Raw genomic sequence first — 25,420 nt, forward strand, 5'->3', positions numbered from 1 at the left:
CGCATGCCCTGCCAATGGACCTTATGAAGACAACGCCAGTGATATTTTTAGTCTACCCCAAGGTGCTACTTGCAGTTCCTTCTACATAAACTTACACAGGGTAGGGATCATTGTGTTGCAGCAGATCACAAGCTTTTAATTAGTTCTCAGATGTTAATTTTCAATTCACCCTTTTTCACGTAGCCTAAAGTTAGGCTGCCCCTCTGAAAGAGATGGCAAATTTCATAATCAGTGCTTGCTTTTGTCACTAGGAGACTTCCAAGTAAAGAAGAGACACACTGTTTGAGAAGTTTTTATTGTCAGAGAGTGGTTATGTGCCATTGTGAGATATTAGAGAGGACATTTGACTTTTCTTCTTGGATCCTTCAGCAACTTAGTAACGTGCCAGGGCTCCAAACATGTGAGCAATGGAACATCATCTGTTCATTATTGTGAAGCTCTTTCGTGGCTGAGGTCGGGTTGACTGGAATTCTCGAGAGGAGGTAATGTCAACTGAATAGTTCTCATTGATCTTGTTGATTATCTGTTTGCGAGCAGGAAGCTTGCTGTGTTGGTGAGGATTAGCATTGCAAAGAGACAAAGTTTGTGGAAAACTAGAGGTGATCTTGAAGCTTTGTTTGATAGTAATCCACGTTGAGATTAGTAATCTTATTTCCTGGCATAATTTACATATTACTATTTAACTATTTATGGTTTTATTACTATTTAATTATTTATGGTGCAACTGTAATGAAAAACAGTTTCCCCCAGGATCAATAAAGTATGACTATGACTATGACTATGACTATAATATTCAGATTGTGCACACCATTATGTAGAAGGATTATTGGGATACATTTCTGTGGGCAGCCAGATTTGAGAAGGGTGCTCCACAGTCACTCTCAATGATGGGTTGACAGTATTTTGGGAGAAAAACTGAACACACTATATTGTGGTTGATACTACTTGCTTTGGAGTTGTCACACATTAAAGGACATGCTTGTTGTTTTTCTACAGTATTTTGTTATTTGGGAAGAAGTGTTCAACTACGGGGGGCTACAGATGAGGCGGGCCCTAGCCTTGTCTTTCCAGGTCAATGGACAGCAGGAAGACCCCTCTGTTATAAATGCAGCCGGATCTGGCTCCTCATTTAAAGAGTTGCTCTCAACTATATTGACCAGTGATGTCGCATGGAGTCGTTTCCTCTTCGAAAATGTGGGACATCAGGCTGTGATCCAACAGGTTTCAGAAACTCAGCAGGGACCTGGTTGGCACACAACGCCAGATCTGGGCTCATGATCAGGAAATTAGAGATTACCAACAGGAATTGAGGTGGCACGATTGAGAGAATTGAGCACTGGCCTTTTACTGTGCTAGCAAATTGTGCTGAGACTGGAGGTGCTGGGGCAATGTCCGGTGTAGCCTCACCAACAAAGATAGGGATCATCCCACTCCCTTTGTTTGTCACTCACTGAACGCCCTGTTTCTAACAGTTTCTCTAAGAAATTGGCTGCTCTGTACTCCTCTTTTTCTTTAGAATTGTTAGGTTGGCATGGTAGCAGAGTGATTAGTGCAACACTTCACAGCGTTGGCGACCCCCGATTGTGGTTCAATTCCTGCTGTGTCTGTAAGTTGTTAGTACGTTTTTCCCATGAACGCATGCGTTTCCTCCAGGTGATCTGGTTTCCTCACACATTCCAAAGAATACTGAGTTGTAGGCCGGCTATGTTGGAGCTGGAAGCGCAGCAACACGCGAAGGCCGACCCCAGCACAATCCTCCGACTGTATTGACACAGGCGAACGATGTGATTCACTGTAGCTGCACCTGTGAGAAATAAAACCACTCTGTTTCCTTGTCTGTAGGAAAGGAAAGGGTCAGTGGCAGATGTGATCCAGTTTCAAAGAGCATTCATCTCCAATGCAGTCCTGGAATAATACTCCTGTAATTTATAGTTACTGACTTCAATTCTTAATATTTCTTCAGTGGGTAATACCCGCTCTCTTCACTGTTGCTCCTGCACCAATTCACACATTGTTTCAGTGTACAGAGTAACACACACAACAAGCTGGAGGAACTCAGCAGGTTGAGCAGCATCTGTAGAAAGGAGTAAAGAGTCATCAATGTTCGGGGCCCACACTGGGAAGGAAGGGGGAAGAAGCCAGGATGAGAAGGTGAGGGGAGAGGAAGGAACACATGCTGGAGGGGTATAGGTGAAAGTAGGTGGGTGGGGAGGGAGATGATTGAGCTCCTGGGAGTTAATAGGTGGAAAAAATAAATGCTGAAGAAGACAGGTGACTCACTGATAGGGAGAAGCAGGTTCATAGGTTTGATAAGTGAGACAGAAGACACTGATTATGAATAACCATTTATTTACAGAGAAACAGTAAAACATTCAAATAGACATCTAAATCAAACAAGTACTCATCTAAGATACACATACAAAATGCTGGTGGATGGCAGCAGGCCCGAAACGTCGACTGTACCTCCTCCTATAGATGCTGTCTGGCCTGCTGCGTTCCACCAGCGTTTTGTGTGCGCTGCTTGAACTTCCAGCATCTGCGGATTTCCCCGTGTTTGCATTTTTGAACTCACCTAAGATACCCTAAGTTACAAAAATGAAAATACAAAATATCCAGTAACATTCCAAACTCAACTGGTACTTCTTTAACACACACACAAAATGCTGGAGGAACTCTGCAGGCCGGGCAACATCTATGGAAAAAATTACAGTCAAGATTTTGGGCCGAAACCCAAAGACAGGACTGGAGAAAAAATGCTGAGGAGTAGGTTTGAAGGTTGGGGGAAGGGAGAGAGAAACACCACGCCATAGGTGAAACTTTTAGATTATGAAGACATGCAGTCCTCTTTTATTGTCATTTAGTAATGCATGCATTAAGAAATGATACAAAATTTCCTCCAGTGTGATATCACAAAACACAGGACAGACCAAGACTGAAACAACTAACAAAACCACATAATTATAACATATAGTTACAGCAGTGCAACAATACCATAACTTGATGAACAGTCCATGAGCATAGTAAAAAGTTCAAAGTCTCTCAAATGTCCCACATCTCACGCAGACGGGAGCAGGAAGAAAAACTCTCCCTGCCATGCCCAACTACAGTCCGACTCTGAGCCGTCCGAAAACTTCGCGCCTCCGATCAGCTCTTGAAACTTGAAGGGGAAGGGATGAATCAAAGAGCTGGGAATTTGATTGGTGGAAGAGACAGAAGGTCATGGAAGAAAGAAGGGGGGAGGAGCACCAGAGGGAGGTGATGGGCGGGCAAGGAGATAGCATGAGAGAGGGACAAGGGGAGGGAAAATTGTGCAGGGTGTGGTGGTGGAGGCATTACTGGATGTCTGAGAAATCATTCCTCATGCCATCAGGTTAGAGGCTACCCAAACGGAATATGAAGTGTTGTTCCTCCAACCTAAGTGTGGCCTCATCATGACAATGGAGGAGTCATGGATGGACATATCGGAATGGAAAGGGAAGTGGAATTAAAATGGGTGGCTACTGGGAGATCCCACTTGTTCTGGTGATGGAGCGTAGATGCTCGGTGAAGCAGTCCCCCAATCTATATCGGGTATTACCGATGTACAAGAGGCCACACCGGGAGCTCCAAACACAGTATATGACCCCCAACAGATTCACAGGTGAAGTGTCGCCCCACCTGGTGGGACTGTTTGGGGCTCTGAGTGGTATTGAGGGAGGAGGTGTATGGGCAGGTGAAGCACTTGATCCGCTTGCAAGGATAGGTGCCAGGAGGGAGATCAGTGAGGAGGGCTGAATGGACAAGGAAGCCACGTGGGGAGTGATTCCTGTGAAGCAGAAATTTGAGGGGGGGAGGGAAGATGGTGGTGTGATCCAGTTGGAGGTGGCGAAAGTTTTGGAGAATTATGTGCTGGACATGGAGGCTGGTGGGGTGGTAGGTGAGGACAAGAGGAACCCTATCCCTGGTAGCGTGGAGGGAGGATGGGGTTAGAGCAGACATGCGTGAAATGGAAGAGGTGCAGTTGAGGGCAGTGTTGATAGTGGAGGAAGGGAAGCCCCTTTCGTTGAAAAAGGAGGACTCCTCCTTCGTTCTAGAATGAAAAGCCTCATCCTGAGAGAAGATGCGGTGGAGACAGAGGAATTGAGAGAAGGGGATGGCATGTTTACCAGTAGCGGGGTGGAACGAGGTATAGTTCACGCAGCTGTGAGAGTCCATTGGTTTATAATGGACATCGGTGGATAAGCTGTCTCTAGAGATAGAGTCAGTGGCATCGGTGGATAAGCTGTCTCCGGAGATTGAGAGAGTGAAATCTGTGGATAAGCTGTCACCGGAGATAGAGGCAGGGAGATTGGTGGATGAACTGTCTCTGGAGACTCATTAAGACTGCCCAAGTTACACAACTTGTTTGTTGCAACTAAACATTCAACAAACAGTGTGTATGTGGGCCCTCCTATATCTACAGCTGTTTCCCATGGTTCTTCAGCACTGGTCGTGATGTCAGTGTAAAGAGGAGCCCCTGGAGACAAAGGAAAGAGTGCAGGTCTGTCACACATGCTATTCTTATACCCTGAGTAGCCTGGGACTGGAAACCAATGCCATGGCATGCAAGGTAACCAATGGGAAAGAGCAGCTGCATCCCTTGAATGGGCCAATCAATGACAGTAATGTTGGAAGCAACTTTTGAATGGCAAGTAAATTAACCCTTCACATTAATTTCCACCCCTTGGAAGATGCAACACCATGGCAATCTGGGTCTCAGACTAATAGGACCCACACAACTGCTCCAATAAACTACTATAAAACAGGAAGGAACAAACCCGGTACTACAAAGCCAATAGTCACCTTACCCCACCCCGTGTACCGCAGTAGTCCGGCAGTCTCCTAGTGACCCCAGAAGGCCAGTAGCCTCCCCCCCCCCCACAGAGTGTAATAGCAATTGAACCACAACCCCCCCCCCCTCAATTTTATCCTCCCCAGCTGTCGGATGTGGTCAGCCAGTTCAGTTACATTCCCTGGCTCATCAGGAATGTATGTGCAGCATAACACCACAAGTAATACCTTTCTTTGCAAGCAGGTAACCTAAAGCCAGCTATATCATTTCTTAGGACAGACTGGCTGTGCATACTGGGAAAAGCTATTATCCAAAACCTCTTTCCCTCTGTGATAGTGTTCCTGCTACGCTGACTAACATGGGTAGGGTGTTCATCTAGGGCACTGAAGTGGTGTATGCACGGCACTAGATATCCCGTATAAGCAGCAGCTGTACTACGCCATGGGTAGCCGCAGGAGCTGCTTATCTAGTAAGTGCCACTCAGTGTCCTGGGAGTGCCCACCTTCACAGCACCATTCTTCATAGACACTGTCATCCCAAAACACTGCTCCTTCTCACTCTCACTGTGTCCCACTGATTGGTTGGACCCTGTGCCTGTCACACTGCCTACACCAATGTTCCTTTCTCTTCCCTGTCAGCTGGGTAATCACTTTCAAAAGTTGGGGCCTTTGAGTTAGTCATTGAGTATTTAGACATAAAGCAGTCTGTGTTAGCAAAAACTATAACCTTTAGGATTGTTCCCCAAACTTTCTAATCGTCCAAAATACGAATTCTGAATTCCCAGCTTAACCGTCCGCCAGTGAGCAATTTCCTCAAATGCCTTTTTCCCTCTGGAATGTGGGCATCTCATATCCAAAATAAAGATCCACAGATTTCCATCACCTTATCCTGAATTCCACACGACCAGTGTGGAATCTGTCTCTTCCTGGAGCCAATTCTATGGAAAACAAATAGAGTAGCAAGCAAAACACACAGAGAGGAGAAACAAGAATCCGTGCTTGTACTTCTCTTCCTTCTGAATCTTCACAAGTAACTGCAAAACTTTGAATAAGCAGATAATTCCCACAGTGAAAAACTAACAGATTTTACATCGAAAAGAAAATTTCCAGTTGGGGGCCACAACACATTAACCCATTCCCACAGCTGCTTAAAAGCACTGACCTTTTAAAAGTTAAGAGCTCCTGCAAATTCACTTCAAATTGAAAAATATTTCAATTGGTCAGCTTTTCCACTGAAACATAGGATTCCCTTCCAATGCAGATTTAACAAACACAAGACAGACTTTGCTCGTAAGTAAACCCGCCACACGTCACGCAACATTTTTCGTAAACTCAAACCATTCACACTTTATTATAGGGGAAGGGGGTGTCGGGTGAATGACCCCCTCCCTATGGGGGTGAGGAGGGAAAGTGTCACCCACTCCTAAACCCTGCTGCCACTGAATGTCCGCAGGTACCTGCAGCAGAGTCTCCAGCAAGGGATATCGGGAATCCTGAACAGAATGAAAGGAATCCTGCGGAGGACAAAGGGAGGGCTTAGAAAATAACCCTTCTCCCTTCCCTTGGCAGAGCTCCAGCCACATGGCACAGAGGGTAGGATTGGGAACTCTATTTACTTGCTCCTTTTGGATCCCAGCTCTGAGCAGTGCTAAAAACATCTCCTTCCACGTCATACGGATCCCATCTTCACATACTCCAACACTTCCAACAACCAAATGGCTGCATTTATGAGAGACACGACTGCTGGTCCTATTAAAGATATTGCCACTCCTGTCAACCAGGGAGCAGCTGCAGTAACCAAATGCACTACCATAGCGGGGGTTAGTTCAGAATCCTCTGGCCGGCTGTCACTACCACTGTATAAAGTTATAATTAGAGCTCACTGGTGAAGGGCTCATGTCCCATCCTCTACTGTGCTCCACTTCACTCCGGGATTTCAACACCACTCAAGGAGGAAAGGGTACCTGACCCTAACGACCACTGCCACCCAATCCCATAAAGATGCATTATGCTCACGGGAAGCAAATGGCTTTCTCAGGGCGTTATTGATTATGTGTTGGTATAACAACCTCCCTAAAACATCCATCCCTCTATTAGATAGGCTTACTCCAGTACAAACCCCTACCCCCCATCCAATACCCTCAACAACCACGTGGCCAGAGACACTCCAGGCCTCTGTCTATACCTATCCCCTAATCTTGCCAGTTCTTTAGTGGAGAACTCCCTGATCTCAGTGGTCATGGAGGGCCCATAGTACTATGCTCTACACATTTCTGATCTTCCTCCTGAGAGGAAGAGGCCACTGGCCAATGCCCCTAATGGCGGTATGGGACCACATGGTCACTGGCCTGGTCTGCACTGTTTCGGGTGGGTAGGGGACAGGGTGATCATTTTGAAGGAGAATCATTGGACTTCACTCTTCCCTCTCTGCCCCATCCTCACTATCCAGCCCAGATATCTCCATCCTCCATCCACATGTTAGGATCATTGCCCCACCACATCAAGGTTCAGAACTTAATGGGATCCAGTTGTCAATTAGCCTCTCATTGTTGCACCTTCATTTGCTAACAGGTTATCTCCATATTCTTGTCTTCTAGCTCTCTGACCCATGTCTGTGTTGACCAGATGACTTCCCCATGATGGCACAGCGCTGATGCAGCACCTCCATCTCATTATTAAGACCTACTATCCCCTGCTCTCTCTCCACGATCATCTTGTTCTGTTGTCTTATGATGGCTGCTAGCAGCCAGAAAGCATCTTTCCAGATCCCCCTTCCTCTTGCGGAAGCTTGCTTCTTAAGTACAGATATGATGTGGTGTCCAATTGTTACCCTGCTGTTCTCAAACCCATTTCCCTTTCTTAATCGCCATTCTCGCAATCCCTTAATGTAATCAGACCCTGTTTCTGCACTTTCCATAAACTCACCCACCCCCATTCTTATATTCCTTATTGTTCACTGGATTTTGTCTCCAGAGCTCCTTCACTTAAACTTAACTGTTTCACTGTAAAATTTATATTACCTTCTTGTAATTTTGCAAAAGTAGTAAGTAACTAGGTGTTCAGATATCAGTATGAACAAAGTCTACTTATCTGGAAACTCTTCCAGTCCTGTGGTTACCCAATCCTCATATGCCAGTTTAGTCAAGGCTCCCAGTATTACAAAGGTTTACGATTTATTCAAACACAAAGCGTGTAAATACACTTTTAGTGACCTACAAATGCTAGTCATGTGGGAATATAATGTAGTGGTAAAGTATTATATTAAAATTTTGAGGAATCCATAGTTAATACTCATGAATACAACAGATTAAAAGGAGATGTTGTGGTAATAATGTTTAGAAACAACATTGTTATGGCTTTCAATGAAAAAGGAAGAACAGAATTCTTTTAACATACCTCTGATCTCCTATTGCTCCATATATATACGACCACAATGAGCCTCACCAATATTGAAGACTTAGTGGAGTATGCTTTTTGATTGGATCCAAGTCAGAGATTGTAAAATCAGGCATTGTAAAAACTAAATCTTCTTCTAGAAAGCATGTTTCCTTGTTTCGTGTTACAGGGTCCTGAATTAGCCCTATGAACTGTACATTTGAAAAGAGAGAGAGAGAGTTGTTCAACACCAGACAACTTGTTATTAAGTGAGAGAGAGGCAAAGACTGCTTGGACATGGTGTTATGGTTTCTCTGCAGCTTGTTTACACTTTGCAAGGACACTGGCAGCTTCTAAGTTCCTACAGAGAGAGAAGGGAGGAACTGCTTCATGGACAGCTGGTGTTCAGCATGGTGAGATAAATAGAAGGTCAACTGATAGACTGACAGACACATGGTTTTGGACACTGAATGAGCTTTGTTGTGCCCAGAGAAAAGGTGGGTTTTGGAGGATCGATCAAGCGGATCAATCAGTGGCTCTCCCAGTGTGAAAAGGGTGTGACCAGTGGGGAGTTATTCGTGTGTCCGATCCTCGCCTGGGTTGATAATTCCGCCACAGAAGAACGATCCCCTTTGTTGTGGTCACAGTCGGTGTCTTCTAAAGGATTTCGGAGGACATCGGGAAGATCGATGGTGTCAGCTCACCTGAAGACTCAAATCCCTCCCTCTCTGTCTCTCTATCACTACTCAATTTCATACCACGAACTAAACTGAAATTTACTCATCATCGTAAAACTATTTATTTATCCCGAGACTTGGGAAAAGCTTGGTTTTCATATATTTCCACACTTATATATATAATCATTTCTAACCTGTTTAATATATCTGAATTTATATTACTGTATTGCATAGTTACTAATAAGTAATATTAGTTAATAGCAATACCAGACTCCAAAGTGTTTTCCATTCCTGCTGGTTCTTTAACCCTTCGCGGGGTACGTGACAAAATTGGGGCCTGCATCCAGGAAATGAACAAATTGGTGGGAGCCATTCTAAAAACTGTGTGGGGGCTTGTTTGATTTGATTGGGGAAAATCCCTTTGGATTTGGTTGTGTGGAATATCAGCAGAAATGGAGTTTGAGGTTAACAAGTTTGTGGCAGAACCAACCCCTGAGGCATTGGATGATGCTACGAGGAATGTGCTGTTGGCAATCGCTCAAAAGTTAAGACTAAAGGTGACTACTAAAATGGGGAGAGCTCAGATACAGACGGTAATAACCCAGCATTATGTAGCTAAGGGAACGTTTGATGAGGAGGTGTTAGAGTTATTCGCTGAAGGTAAGGTACTTACTGAGGTTGAGGTTCAGTTGCAATTGCAATTATAATTAAAACTGCTCGAGGCTGATGAAGTAGAAAAGCAGAGGATCCATGAGGTTAAAGAGGCAGACAAATGGAGAGAAGAAGCAGGGAAACAGAGAGAAGAGACAAAAAGACAGAGACAGTTCGAGAGGGAGATGTGGCAGCTGGGAGGTCCAGTGTCGGACCCTGATGGTGTTTACAGCTCAAAAGGGCTTGTGTTGATTGAAGAATTTAACAGTTGTGTCCCCTATGATGTAAGGGCATACCTTGATGAAGGGGATGCCACCACCTTGCGGGGGTCTGCTAAAAAAGCAGACAAAGTTGTTTTAACCCACGAGGTTGAGTTTACTCCAGATGAGAGTTTGCCAGAGAGTAGCCGGGAGGTTCAGGGTGATCCTGAATTTGAAACTGGGACAAGTGATGACAGCCCAGAAGAGGTAGCTGTCCTGATTGCCTGTGTTCAGGTTGTTGAAGTACATGTGGATTCACAGGGTACTGAACCTCATGTTGAAGCTCAGTTCAGGGCTGAGGTGTCTGACTGGGTTGGAAAGGAATGCAGCTCTTCTGTGTCAGATGGTCTTGGTTCAGTGAATAAGGGGTTAACTTTGGTACCAGTAGAAATTGAGGATTATCAGTCACTTGTATTAGATGGTATTTTAAAAGTTAGTGATGAGATGAAAATTAGTGAAGTAAATATTACTGAATGTATTGAGGAAAGTGTTGTTTCTGGACTTGTGAAGGTTGGATTGGTTTCGTGGCCTTTGACCCCGCTTGCCGGACAGGACAGCTGAAGAAGTACGCACCACTCTGTTGAATATTGTTTTAACATCTGGATGTAAACACCTTCAAGGTTATGATGTTGTTCACGATTGTGATGTGGAGAAGAAGGATTGTTTTGGTTTTGAGAAGCCATTTGAAGAGATTACTATGGAGACAAAACAAGATAAAGGTTGTAGGAATAAAATAAATGAATTGTTTGGCATTTTTCACAATATGCACATGGTTTTTGTAAGTCTGGTGATAGTACTCAGTTTAGTAAACAATGGGGGGAGGTTGACACTTCTCCAAGGTGAAGTTTATTCAGCAGTTCAGCTAACAAGCAAAGCTACTGCTAATGTTCCCACATGCGCAGTAACTCGAAGCATGTTTAAAAAGTCTGCTGAGGCCCATGATAGCAAAACGAGGGGTTTAAATCATGATGATTTATCAGAGATGTTTCTACCTTCCCTAATCCAGCAGGACTTAGAGGGTAGTGAGGCTGAGGAGAGTAAGGACGATGAGAAAGACTTGTCCTTATCGAGGAAGGAATTTGTAGAGGAACAAAATAAAGATCCTGAAATTGTGGCTTTAAAAGAGACAGCACTCTGAGGATAAAATTCAGAATGAATCAGTGGGATATTACCTTAAAGATGGGGTGTTGATGAGGAAGTGGAGACCAGGCACTGTGCCTGCAAGTGAGGACTGTCTATTGTGCATCAGGTAGTGGTTCCAAAGGTTTACAGGGCTGAAATTTTAAACCTGGTCCACAAGATGCCTTTAGGTGAACATTTTGGAGTAAAGAAGACAGTGCACAGGATTATGAGGGAATTTTATTGGCCTAACGTGAGAAAGGATGTTGTGAATTTTTGCAGAGGGTGTCATATGTGCCAAGTGGTGCGAAAACCTAATCAGGCTATCCCAAAAGAACCACTTAGGCCGACACCTGCTTTTGGTGAACCATTTTCCAGGATTATAGTGGATTGCCAAAGACTGCAGCAGGTCATCAGTACTTGTTAACAATTATATGCGCTGCGTCTAGGTTCCCTGAAGCCGTGCCTTTCAGAAACATCCAGGCCAAGACTGTGGTAAAAGCACTCAGTAAGTTTTTCACTCTGGTAGGTCTGCCCAAAGAAATTCAATTTGACCAGGGTAGTAACTTTACTTCGAGAACATTCCAGGGGATAGTTGGAGAATTGGGAGCTAAGCACGTTGTGTCATCTGCATATCACACAGATTCCGAGGGAGCCTTGGGATAGTTCAACTCCACTCTTAAGACCATGATTAAAATGTATTGTGTGGAAAATGGAAAAAACTGGGTTGAGGGGGTTCCCCTACTCTTATTTGCTGTTGAAGATTCGATTCAAAAATCACTGGAGTGTAGTCTATTTGAACTCATTTTCGGCCATAGGCCCAAAGGACCTTTGACCTTGCTCAGAGAGCAGTGGTCTAACCCAAAAGTGTGTGCCAGTGTGTTAGATTATGTTTTGAAGTTCCAAGAAAGACTTAACAAGGCTTGTTACCTTGCAAAGGAAAAATTGCAGAATGTTCAAATTAAAGTGGAACATTGGTTTGATAGGATAGCATGTGTGGGTACTGTTAGGAAAGCAAATGAAGTCTTGAAGGTTGGTACCGAGATTACAGATAATTTTAATGTACTCAGTGTTGTCTCCACAAAGCTCGGAAGCACTATTATTTTGAAAAATATTACTGCCAAGGTCCATCAGTTGGAGCCTACACCGCAAAACAATTGAAATAATTAATTAGCAAGCATAAAGATTTATTTCCCGACATTCCAAGGCAGTACACAACTGCAGTGCATGACGTCATTGTAAATTCAGCCCAGCCAATCACACAGCATCCTTACAGAATGAACTCAGAGAAAAGCAAATTGGTTGAAAAAGAAATTAGAAACAAGAAAGAACAAGGAAAGAGAATGGATGACTGTATTGATAAAGTGGGAAAGGCTAAGTACCTCACAAAAATTGACTTGCTAAAAGGATATTGGTGTGTTCCTTTGACTGAAAGGGCCAGAGAAATCTCTGCGTTTGTGACACCATCTGGGCTGTATGAATATAATGTTTTACCCTTCGGGATGAAAAATGCTCCAGGAACATTTCAAAGAATGATCAATTCTATGATTAGAGGTTTAGAAAACACAGGGGCTTATATTGATGATCTGCTTCTATGGAATGACATGTTTGAAGAGCATTTTGCAGCGGTAGAAAAACTGTTTGAAAGGCTGTCCGAGGCCTCGCTAAAAGAGAGTTTGGTCATGCCACAGTTACATATCTGGGCTATGTAGTAAGGTCAGGTCCAACTGGCTCCTGTAGAAACCAAGGTTCAAGCTATTGCTGAAGTTCCCATTCCGACCGGCAAGAAAGCTTTAAGAAGGTTTTTAGGAATGGTGGGGTATTATCGTAAATTTTGTAAGAACTTTGCAGATATCGCTCTCTCCCTAACAAAACTCCTAGGGAAGAGTGAAAGATTTATATGGGATGACCTTTGCCAGGAGGCAACTGAATGACTAAAAATCATCCTGCGTTATTGTTGTGTGCTCAAAGCATCTGATTTTTCAAGACCATTCTCTATAGCAACAGACACCAGTGATGAAGCTGCTGGGGAAGTACTGTTACAGACGGGCGAGGATGACATTGAACATCCAGTAGCTTATTTCTCAAAAAAATTTAATGTGCCCCAGAAAAATTATTCCACTGTTGAAAAGGAGTTGCTATCACTTATTCTGGCTTTACACCATTTTGAAGTCTATGTTTGCTCTGCCTAGAGACTACTTGTGGTTTACACGGATCACAATCCATTGGTGTTTCTAACTAAAATGAAGGATAAGAATAGAAGGTTATTAAACTGGAGTCTGATATTGCAAGAATATGACCTGAAAATCAAACATGTGAAAGGTACTGACAATATTATAGCTGATTGTTTATCCACATGTTAAGTTAGAAATTGTACACATTTTGCTCTGTAATCTGATGATTATACATGTATTGGTTCAAAGTTCGTAATCTACAGTTAAACTAAAAATTTTGCCTACATCAAAATTTTTCCTAAAAGGAAGGGGGTGTGACAGGATCTTGAATTACCCTGATGAACTGTACTTTTGAAAAGAGAAAGAGAGTTGTTCAACACCAGACACCTTGTTATTAACAGGGAGAGGGGGAGAGGGGGAGAGGGGGAGAGGGGGAGAGGGGGAGAGGCAGGCAAAGACTGCTCGGAGATAGTGTTATTGTTTCTCTGCAGCTTGTTTACATATTGCAAGGACACTGGCAGCTTCTACGTTCCTACTGAGAAAGAAGGGAGGAGTTGCTTGATGGACAGATAGTGTTCAGCATGGTGAGATAAATAAAAGGTCAGCTGATAGACTGACAGGCACATGGTTTTGGACACTGAATGAGCTTTATTGTGCCCACAGAAAAGGTAGGTTTTGGAAGATCGATCAGTGGCCCTCACAGTGTGAAAAGGGTGTGACCTGTGGGGAGTGATTTGTGTGTCTGATCCTTGCCTGGGTTGATAATTCCACCACAGAAGAACGGTCCCCTTTTTTGTGGTCACAGTCAGTGACGTTAAAGGATTTTGGAGGACAACGGGAAGATCGACGGCACCAGCTCACCTGAAGACTCAAATCTCTCCCTCTCCCTCCATCACTATTCAATTCCACACCATGAACTGAAATGAAATTTACTCATCATCGTAAGACTGTCTATTTACTTCTAGACTTGGAAAAGCTTGGTTTTTATATATATATATATCATTGCTAACCTGTTTGATATATCTGAATTTATATTACTGTATTGTGTAGTTACTAATAAATAATATTAGTTAATAGCAATACCAGACTCCAACGTGCTTTCTATTTCTGCTGGTTCTTTAACTCATCACAGGGTATGTGACACTAACCCACCCTTCTACACCCTCATCCAGGTTATTTATATAAGTGACAAAGAGGAGAGGTCCCAGAACAGGTCCCTGTGGAACACCACAGGACATGTCCTCCATGTAAAATACAAACCATCCACAACCAATCTTTGCCTTCTGTTGTTAAGCCAATTCCAGATCTACAAAGCAAGGTCTCCTTGGATCCCCTGCCTCATTATTTTCTGAATAAGCCTCAAAAGGGAAACTTATCAAATGCCTTCCTGAGATCGATATACACAACATCCACTGTTCTGCCTTCATCAATGAGGGAGGACGTGTATGGACAGGTTTAGAACGCATGCGTGCAGGGACACCATTTGGCAAGGAGGTCAGTGGAGAAGGAATAGTAGACAAGGGAATCTCTGAGCATTTCCTGTGGAAAGGCAAAGTGTGGAGTGGGGTGGAGTACAGTGGAATAGGAAGATGTGCTTCGTGGTAAGAACCCATTGGAAATGGTGAATGTTACGGAGAGTGATATGCTCGATACAGAGGCTTGTGTGGTGATAGGTAAGGACTGTTATGGGATGGGATGGGATGAGAGCAGATGTTTGAGTAATAGAGCACATGGCTGGTGAGGGCAGCAATGATGGCGGTAGAAGGAAAACCTTGTATTTTAATAAAAATAGGACACAGAAACATAGAAAACCTATAGCACAATACAGGCCCTTCAGCCCACAAAGATATGCCGAACATGTCCATACCTTTGAAATTACCTTGAGTTACCCATAGCCCTCTATTTTTCTAAACTCCATGTACCTATCCAGGAATTTCCTAAAGGACACTATTGTATCTGCCTCCACCACCATCACAGACAGCCCATTCCACGCACTCACCACTCTCTGCGTGAAAAACTTACCCTGACTTCTCCTCTGTACCTTAAAAGCACCTTAAAACTGTGCCCTCTCATATAGCCATTTCAGCCCTGGGGAAAATCCTCTGAATATCAACATGATCAATGCCTTTCATCATCTTATCAGGTCACCTCTCATCCTCCGTTGCTCCAGGAGAAAAGGACATTAACTCAACCTGTTCTCATAAAGCATGCTCCTTAATCCAGGCAACATCTTTGTAAATCTCCTCTGCACCCTTTGTGGTTTTCACATCCTTCCTGTAGTGAGGTGACCAGAACTGAGCACAGTACTCCAAGTGCGGTCTGACCAGGGTCCTGCATAGCTGCAACATTACCTCTCCGATCCCAAGTCCCACGATTGATGAAGGCCAATGCACTGTATGCTTTCTTAACCACAGAGTCAACCTGCACAGCAGGTTTGAGTATCCTCTGGACTCGGACCCCAAGATCCCTCTGATCCTCCACACTGCCAAGAGTCTTACCATTAATACTATATTCTGCCATCATATTTGACCTACCAAAATGAACCACCTCTCACTCATCTGGGTTGAACTCCATCTGCCACTTTTCAGCCCAGTTTTGCATCCTATTAATGTCCCGCTGTTACCTCTGACATCCCTCCACACTATCCACAACACCTCCAACCTTTGTCTCATCAGCAAATTTACTAACCCATCCCTCCACTTCCTCATCTAGGTCATTTACAAAAATCACAAAGAGTAGGGGTTCCAGAATAGATCCCTGAGTCACACCACTGGTCACTGACCTCCATGCAGAATATAACCCATCTGCAACCACACTTTGCCTTCTGTGGGTAAGCCAGTTCTGGATCTACAAAGCAATGTCCACTTTCTCAATAAGCCTTGCATGGGTTACCCAATCAAATGCCTTGCTGAAATCCATTTACATTAAGTATACTGCTCTATCTTCATCAATGTTTTTAGTCACATCCTCAAAAAATTCTATCACGCTCAGAAGGCACGACCTGCCTTTGACAAAGCTATGCTGACTATTCCTAATCATATTATGCCTCTCCAAATGTTCATAAATTCTGCCTCTCAGGATCTTCTCCATCAACCTACCAACCACTGAAGTAAGATGCACTGGTATATAATTTCCTGGGCTATCTCTGGTTCCATTCTTGAATAAAGGAACAACATCCGCAACCCTCAAATCTTCTGGAACGTCTCCTGTTCCCAGTGATGATGCAAAGATCATCGCCAGAGGTTCAGCAATCTCCTCCCTCACTTCCCACAGTAGCCTGGAGTACATCTCATCAGGTTCCGGTGACTTATCCAACTTGATGCTTTCCAAAAGCTCTGGCACATCCTCTTTCTTAATATCTACATGCTCAAACATTTCAGTCTGCTGTAAGTCATTCCTACAATTGCCAAGATCCTTTTCTGTCATGAATACTAAAGCAAAGTATTCATTAAGTACCTCTGCCATCTCCTCCGGTGCCATACACACTTTTCCACTGTCACACTTGATTGGTCCTATTGTCTCATGTCTCATCCTCTTGCTCTTCACATTATTGCAGAAAGCCTTGGGATTTTCCTTAATCCTGCCCACCAAGGCCCTCTCATGGCCCCTTCTAGCTCTCCTAATTTCATTCTTAAATTCCTTCCTGCTAACTTTATAATCTTCCAGATGTCTATCTTTCTCTAGTTTTTTGAACGCTTCATAAGCTTTTCTTTTTGACTAGATTTACAACAGCCTTTGCACACCACGATTCCTGTGCCCTACCATCCCTTCCCTGTCTGATTGGAACGTACCTATGCAGAAATCCATGCAAATATCCCCTAACTATTTGCCACATTTCTGCCATACATTTCCCTGAGAACATTTGTTCCCAATTTAAGCTTTTAATTTATTCCCTGATAGCCTCATAATTCCCCTTACTCCAATTAAACGTTTTTCTAACTTGTCTGTTCTTATCCCTCTCCAATTCTATGGTAAAATAGATAGAATTCTGATCATTATCTCCAAAATACTCTCCCACTGAGAGATCTGACACCTAACCAGGTTCATTTCCCAATACCAGATTAAGTACAGCCTCTTCTGTTGCAGGATTATCTCCATATTATGTCAAGAAACCTTCCTGAACACACCTAACAAACTCCACCCCAACTAATCCCCTTGCTCTAGGGAGATGCCAATCGATATTTGGGAAATTAAAATCTCCCACAACAACCCTGTTGTTATTACACCTTTCCAGAATCTGTCTCCCTATCTGCTCCCTGATGTCCCTGTTATTACTGGGTGGTCTATAAAACACACTCTGTAGAGTTATTGCCCCTTCCTGTTCCTAGCTTCTGCACACAGAAACTCAGTAGACAATCCCTACATGACTTCCTCCTTTTCTGCAGACATGACACTATCTCTGATCAACAGTGCCATACCGCCACCTATTTTGCCTCCCTCCCTGTGCTTTCTGAAACATCTAAAGCCTGGCACTCTAAGTAACCATTCCTGCCCCTAAGTCATCCAAGTCTCTGTAATGGCACAACATCACTGCTCCAAGTACTGATCCACGCAATAAACTCATCCACTTTGTTCATAATACTCCTTGCAATAAAACAGACATACCTCAGACCATCGGTCTGTCTTGTCCCTTCTCTATCACCTGCCTATCCTCCCTCTCGCACTGTCTCCAAGCTTTCTCTATTTCTGAGCCAACGTCCTCTTCAGTTCGGTTCCCACCCCCCAGCAACTCTAGTTTGAACTCTTCCCAGTAGCCTTAGCAAACCTCCCTGCCAGGATGTTCATTCCGCTGGGATTCAAGTGCAACCCGTCCTTTTTGTACAGGTCATTCCTGCCCCAAAATAGGTCCCAATGATCCAGAAAGCTGATACCATGCCCCTTGCTCCAATCCCTTAGCCATACATTTATCCTCCACCTCATTCTATTCCTATACTCTGTCACGTGGCACAAGCAGTAATCCCAAGATTATTAACTTTGTGGTCCTGCTTCTGAACTTCCTTCCTAACTCCCTCTAGTCTGCTTTCAGACATGTCAGTTGTTCTAGAATGGAAACTCTCACATTGAGAACAGATGGAGTGGAAATGATGGACCTGTGAAATGGAATGGCATTTTTACAGGTGATAGAGTGGAAAGAACTACAGTATAGTCAAGATAGTTGGCAGGATAACTAGATTCATAAAATATATCAGTAACTTAACTGTCTCCAGAGAGAGATCAAGGAGAAGAGAGGTATCCAGGATAGACCATGTAAATTTGACAGCAGGGTGGAAATTGGAGGCGATGTTGTTAAAACAGATGAGCTCAGCATGGGTGCTGAAAGCAACACCAATGCAGTCAGCGAAACACAGCAAGTGATGGGGAAGGTTACCAGTGCAGGCTTGTAGCCAATGAAAAGGCAGGCATAGTTGGGGTTGTCACAAGTGCCCATGGGAACACGTTGGGATTGGAGAAAGTGGGAGAAGGCGAAGGAGAACCAGTTCTGCCAAAGAGAGTAGGGTGGTGGTGGAGCAGAACTGTTCAGGTCTGTTGTTCAGAAAGAAGCAGAGAGGTTTAAATGCTTCCTGATGCGGTGGGGGGGGGGGGGGAGGGGCGGGTCAGAGATCTGTATAGGATCTGGACACCCATAATGAATATGAGGCATTCAGGGACAGGAACTTAACGACAGAGGTGATCACGAGCATGTGAAGTGTCACAGATGAAGATAGGAAGGGGCTGAACAAAATAATTCTGGGTATTTGTGTAGTGAGGAAAGCTGCCTCAATGTAGGGGACCAGAATGTGACCCATGGGGAGATTTCTAATGGATCGGATGATGTTGTTTTGAACCAGGAATTGAATTGCTGTTACTGTCAGAGAAATTGTGTGATGCAGGAGGAAGAGCTGGGAGCACCAGAAATATACAAATTAGAACTAGACAGGAAAATGATTCCAGACATTACTGGCACATTTGGAAGAAGTAGAAACACTACGGTGAGCAGAAACCATGAGAGAAATGAGGAGAAGATCGGTGGAGGAAGTCAGAAGCAAAGGCACTGTTTCTGTGCGCTAAATACCAATTGTATTTTAATATTCTTTTTGAATGTTTCACTTCTGGTTCATAGATTGCAGCTTATCCATTAACAGGAACACATCAAGAGACACAGAGAGATCCGACGTGGAAACAGGCTCTTTGGCCTCCCATGTCCATGCTGACCGTCAGACAAACAACTGATTACTTGGAAACCAGAAATTATATTGTTTCCATCAGCACTTCTTGCTTCCAATTGACATTGATAAAGGAGCATCAGTGTTGCCTGTGGAGAAGCAGGTTTTGGATGACACAATGTGAGGAAAGGAGAGGGGTGTAGTACCAATGTGACAATGAATAATCTTGTTGAAATAATGGCCAGTGATACACGTTGTACTTCATACTGCTGGGGTGTGCAGTTCAATGAGAATATAAATGTGTAAAGGTATCTGCCAGATGTAAACACCTCACCTGTAGAATGCAGAGTAATGGACACAGCTGATATCTTCCAGACCACTCAGTCACAAATATCTTTTCATTACAATAGCTGATCGGATATTTGGTAGAATAACCCTCTTCCATTAGATACAGTTCATCCTGAATGACACGTGGAAAAAGAAAAGGACGACTCCACAATCCAGTGAATCACAGTAAACATTGAGATTTACAATGGGTTGTTTTTACAGTGTTGGTTACTGATCTACAATGTGTATATTCAGCTGTGAAGCATCTTCACACAAGTTTTTCCCAAAATTTTCATTGGTGACTTTCTGGGTAGATGAGTGCTTTCCACATTGTAACACTTTCACACAGTAAAGTTAAAGAAGCAGTGCCCACAGAAATGTTGAAACAACTTTTAGCTTGCTGTCACAGCTTTCAAAACCTGAGAATGCATTTGGAAAAAATAGAAAATTATTGTTCAAAGTTTAGCTGTGCATTGAAATATTGCAACTTTCAGTGAAATCGATTGTTTGTTTCAACACTCAAACACTGTCCAAGGATGTTCTGGAGACAGCCTATAATTATCATGATTCTGGTGCCAACATAGCATGGCCATGACTTACTAACCCTGACCTTTACATATGAGAGTAGAACAGGGCATCTAGAGGAATGCACACAATCACCGGGAATAGACACAAACTCCTGATAGACGGTAATGTGAATTGAACACCAACCTTCCGATCACTGCAGGTTATTGAAAAGTACAGCACAGAAACAGACCATTTGTCCCATCTGATCCATGCTGAAACCATTTAATCTGCCACTCCTTTCACCCTGCACCAGGACTATAGCCCTCCATACCCCTACCATCCCTGTCTCTATCCAAACTTTTCTTATATGTTGAAATCAAGCTCACATGCACCACTACTGCTGACAGCTCATTCCACACTCTCATGACCCTCTGAGTGACAAGTTTCACCTCATGTTCTGCTTAAACTTTTCACCTTTCACCCTTAACCATGATCTCTGAGTCGTAGTCTCACCCAACCTCAGTGGAAAAGGCCTGCTTGCATTCACCCTATCGATACCCTTCATAATTTGTATACTATCAAATCTCATCTTAATTTTCTATTCCTAAGGAATGAAGTCATAACCTGTTCAATCTTTCCTTTTTACTCAAGCCCTCGATACCTAGAAATATTCTTGTAAGTTTTCTCTGCACTCTTTCAATCTTCTTTGCACCTTTCCTGTAGGTAGGCGACCAAAGCAACATAGGAACCCATCCCTTGTATCAATACACTGATTTATGAAGATCAATGTGCCAAAAGCTTTCTTTATGACCCTATCTACCCGTGACACCACTTTCAATGAGTTATAGACCTGTATTCCCAAATCCCTTTGTTATACTGCATTCCTCAGTGCCCTACAGTTCACAGTGAAAGATCTACCCTGGTTGGTCCTATTGAAGTGCCACACCTCACATCTCACACTTGTCTGCATTACATTCCATCTGACACTTCTTCAGCTAACTTTTCCAGCTGATCCAGATCTCTCAGCAAGCCGTGATAGACTTCCTCACTGTCATTACACCCTCAGTCTTGGTGTCATCTGCAAATTTGCTGATCCAGTTAAACACATTATCATCCAGACCATTGATCTAGATCAGGAACAACAATGGACCCTGCACTGATACGGCAGCACACCACAGGTCACAGCCTCCTGTCAGAATAGACAACCATGCACTACCACTCTCCGCCTTCTTGCACAAAGTCACCATGATTGGACCTTCTTGACCAAACTCCCTGACCAATTTCCCATGCTGGTCCTTGTCAAATACCTCACTATAGTCCATGTAGGCAACATCCTTGCCTCAATAATCTCTCCTGGTAACTTCCTCAATAAATTCAATAAGATTGATTAGACATAATCTACCATGCACGAAGCCATGCCGACTATCCCTAATCAGTACAAGTCTATCCAAACACTTACACATCTGCTCCGTCGGAATACCTTCCAAAATTTTTCCATAAAGTGAAGAACAACATTGACTATCCTCCAATCCTCTAGTGCCCCTCCTGTCACGAAGGATGTTTTAAATATCTCTGCTATGGGCCCAGAATTTCTGCACTTGCCTCCCATAGGGTCTGGGGGAAATCCTTGTCAGGCCCTGGGGTTTTATCCACCCTGGTCTGAATCATTGCATCAGGTCAGCAAACATTTTCTCCTCTGTAATCTGTATGGGTCCATGAAGTTGGTGCCACTTTGCCTGACTTCTCAAGACTCTGCGTCAATTTCCTGAGTAAATACAGATGCAAGTTGCTTATTTGAGATATTCCTCCATCTGTTTTGGCTCAACACTTGGATTACCATTCTGATCTTTCAGAGGACCATTTTGTCCCTTGCAAACCTTTTGACCTTAACATATCTGTAGAATCCCTTTGGATTTTTCTTCACCTTGTCTGCTAGGGCAAACCCATGTCTTCTTTTAGTCCTCCTGATTTCTTCCTTAAGTGTTCTGACATTTCCAATACCCTGTAAGCACCTTATTTATTCCTACTTGCCTATATCTGCTCTGCACTACCCTTTTTCTCTTTACCAGAGCCTGAATATCTCTTGAAAACCAATGTTCTCTACACCTGTTATGTTTACTTTTTATTCTGCCAGGCACAAACAAGCTTTGTACTCCCAAAACTTCAACTTTGTTGTCCTCCCACTTACCAAGTACCCCTTTGCCAGAAAATAGCCTGTCCCAATACAAACTTGCCAGGTCACTTCTGATACCATCAAAATCGGTTTTCATCCAATTTAATATCTCAACTCATAGAACAGACCTATCTTTTTCCATGCTTTCCATGGTTATGTTCCATGTTTGCAATGGCATTGTGATCACTAGATGCAAATTGTTCTCCTACACAAACTTCTGTCACTTGCCCTGTCTCATTCTGTAATAGAAGATTAAGTATCGCACTTTCTTTCATTGGGACTTCTACCTAGTGATGAAGGAAACTTTGCTGAACACGTTTGGCAAATTCTTTTCCATCTAGTCATTTCACAGTATGGGGGTCCCAGTCAATATTTGGAAAATTAAAATCATCTTCTTTGTTCCTTATGTTTCTTGCAATAGTCTGCAATCTCTCCTCAGAATTGTGCCTCTAAATACTGTGGATGGCTGAGTGGTCTGTAATATAGCCCCATTAACATGATCTTACCTTTCTTATTTCTCAGCTCCACCCATAATGCTTCATGGGATGAGTTCTCCAATTTGTCCTGATGGAGCACTGCCTTGTTATTTTCCCTGACTAGTAACACCATCCCTCCTCCTGTTCTGTCACCGCGAAAACAATGGAACCCTGGAATACTGAGCTGTCAGTCCTACCACTCCTGCAACCAAGTCTCACTATTGTCTGCAGTAACATAATTCCAGGTGTTGATCCACACCCTGTTCTTTTTTGCCTTTCCTACAATAATTCTTGCATTGAAATATATTGTATGTAGCTCAGTGCAATATATAGAACTATTTCTTTCAGAGCAATGACTCCCCTTAGCACTACGTATGGATGTTGTCTATGCATGCTTATTGATCTATTGTCTACACAAGTGCATTGTTCTCCCTCTCCCTTTTGCTGTAATGTGATTTGACCAGTTAAATCCATCTCCCATGTGCGGGCTTTTACTTAACTGCTACGTAGTTGCACAGACACAACAAATTGGCGATGAGTACGGACCTTAATGTCAGAAAATATCACAAACTGCACCGACAGTTACGGTACAATTACAGGACGAGACAGTGAAAGGAAAGAGTTAAACTGTTTGGACGCTAAGAAAGGGACAAGAGAATAACTGCATAGTCCAAAGTGAAAGACGCAGACTAGCAAAATTAAAGTGAAAGTAATGTGGCGGGGGGTTCCGACGACATCATCGTTCAGAATGGCAACTTAAATCAACAGCTCCTCCGGAAAAATGCATATTCTGCCCCGTTAATCTATCAAGTATAAGATCTCTCGAAAATATCTGAATTGATAAGGGGGGGCAAGAGTGGAGAAATAAAGCACCACTGCGGAGCCTATGGAAGAGAGAGGTGCAGCGCGCGGATCTCCTACACGTGCGTGTGGCGGCGAGGCTGATGCAGGGCCTAGTGCGGGCGAAGCGGCAAATATGATGAAGATTCTGGAGGAGATAAGGGAAGTCCAAAAAGATATAAAGCGGCAACTCAATGATATAAAGTCAGAACTTGCCAATGTCAATCAGAAAATAGTGGTGGCAGAGACTTGAATTGAGAAGGTGGAAGACCGCATGCAAAACGTAGAACAGATACTAAGTAAGATGATAAAAATATTAAATCAACAGGAAAGTAAATTGCTTGACCAGGAGGGAAGATCGCGATGGAAAAATATCCGGATTTATAATGTTCCCGAAGGAGCAGAGGGATTGTCGATGGTGGACTTTGTAGACAAGCTGCTGTGGGAGGCGCTGGAGATTCCCCAGACTATGGAGATTGAAATTGAAAGAGCGCACCGTTCACTTGTCCAGCGGCCTCCTGGTGACAGAGAAGGTAAATCGCACTCCATAGAATTGAAATTCCTTCGATTCAAAAGCAAGGTGGTGATTCTACAAAGGGCCTGAGGTAAGAAGAGGGTCTTTTGGAACAGGATGTTAATATACTTCGATCATGATTACCCCCTGGTGGTCCTACAGAAACAGAAGGAATATTCCGAAGCAAAATGAATATTAAAGCAAGAAAAAATTAAATTCGAAACCCCGTACCCTGCTAGACTGAGGCTATTCTACCCGGAAGGGACAAGACTATACCAGACAGTGGAAGAGGCGACTACAGACATGAACAACTGAGGTCTGTCCATTAGTGTCGTCAAACCAAGGGCAAGTCCGGCTGAGCAGTTGTCCTGAGCTGCTTGGGAAATAGTAAGACAACCGAGAAAGCAGGGGACGGGAGCAGGACGAGAGAAGGATATTAGGAAGAGACCGTCAGTTCTCCGAGGGCAGCCCTCACCTCCTGCAGAAGAGCCATAAGGTTTGGCCAACTTTAGAAGTGCTGATAAACTAAACGGAAGCAAAAATAGATGGTGATATACTTATCTCGAGAAATACATGTTATAATGTGGATTTTATATTACTCAATTTTTTAAAATTCATTTATTCATTCCTTATTCCCCACCTTAATGAGAATATATACATGGGAGGAATACACAGGGAAATAATTTCTGTACAATGGACATAGTTTCTTTCTCTTACTTTTATAGGTACTGCAATAGGGGCCCTCAACCCACAGGTAGGAGGGGCTATCCCCCACGGCTAGACTTTTCTTCTAGCCCAACCCAGGGTCATCTAGAGACCCCAGCCTTGGAATCACACCTTCGTTACCTTTTTTTTTTATTATTCGCGTTTCTTGGCTCTAATTTGTTCAGGGAGTAGATTGATTAAGTTATATTCTGCAAATTTTAATGATATACTAACAGATAAATACACATGGACAAAGTAAAATTCATTTATTTTAATGTCAATGGGTTGTTGAATCCAGTCATGTGCAGTAAAATTTTAACAAAAAAATTAAAAAAGAACAAGCCCATGTAGTATATTTACAGGAAATCCACTTAAGTGATAATGAGCATGGAAAATTAAAGAGAATGGGCTTCATTCATTTGTTTTTCTCCTCATATAAATCAGGACATAGAAGAGGAGTTGCTATTCTCATCTCAAGTAAGCTAAATTTTGAAAAAGTATTCGAAATGGGAGATAAGGAGGGCAGATGTATTCTGGTAAGGGGGAATATAGATGGAAATCCAGTTACTTTATTGAATGTATACGCACCGCAGGAAGTGATATGAGTTTCTTCGAGAAAATTACTAATATTATGGTAACGGAAACAGGAGGTCTCTTGATATGTGGGGGA

At 43.2% G+C, this 25,420-nt stretch overlaps 1 long non-coding RNA gene across 1 annotated transcript in view; it reads right to left on the minus strand.

Annotated features, from left to right (window-relative positions):
- Positions 1–127: 127 nt before the first annotated feature.
- Positions 128–25,420, minus strand: part of LOC134353315 (uncharacterized) — a 62,920-nt gene continuing 37,627 nt past the window's right edge. The window contains exon 3 of the long non-coding RNA XR_010019577.1: positions 128–2,074. This is a non-coding gene — a long non-coding RNA (uncharacterized LOC134353315). The remainder of the gene's footprint in view (positions 2,075–25,420) is intronic.

This window comes from Mobula hypostoma, chromosome 10 (genome assembly GCF_963921235.1).
Source record: "Mobula hypostoma chromosome 10, sMobHyp1.1, whole genome shotgun sequence".
Classification (NCBI taxonomy): domain Eukaryota; kingdom Metazoa; phylum Chordata; class Chondrichthyes; order Myliobatiformes; family Myliobatidae; genus Mobula; species Mobula hypostoma.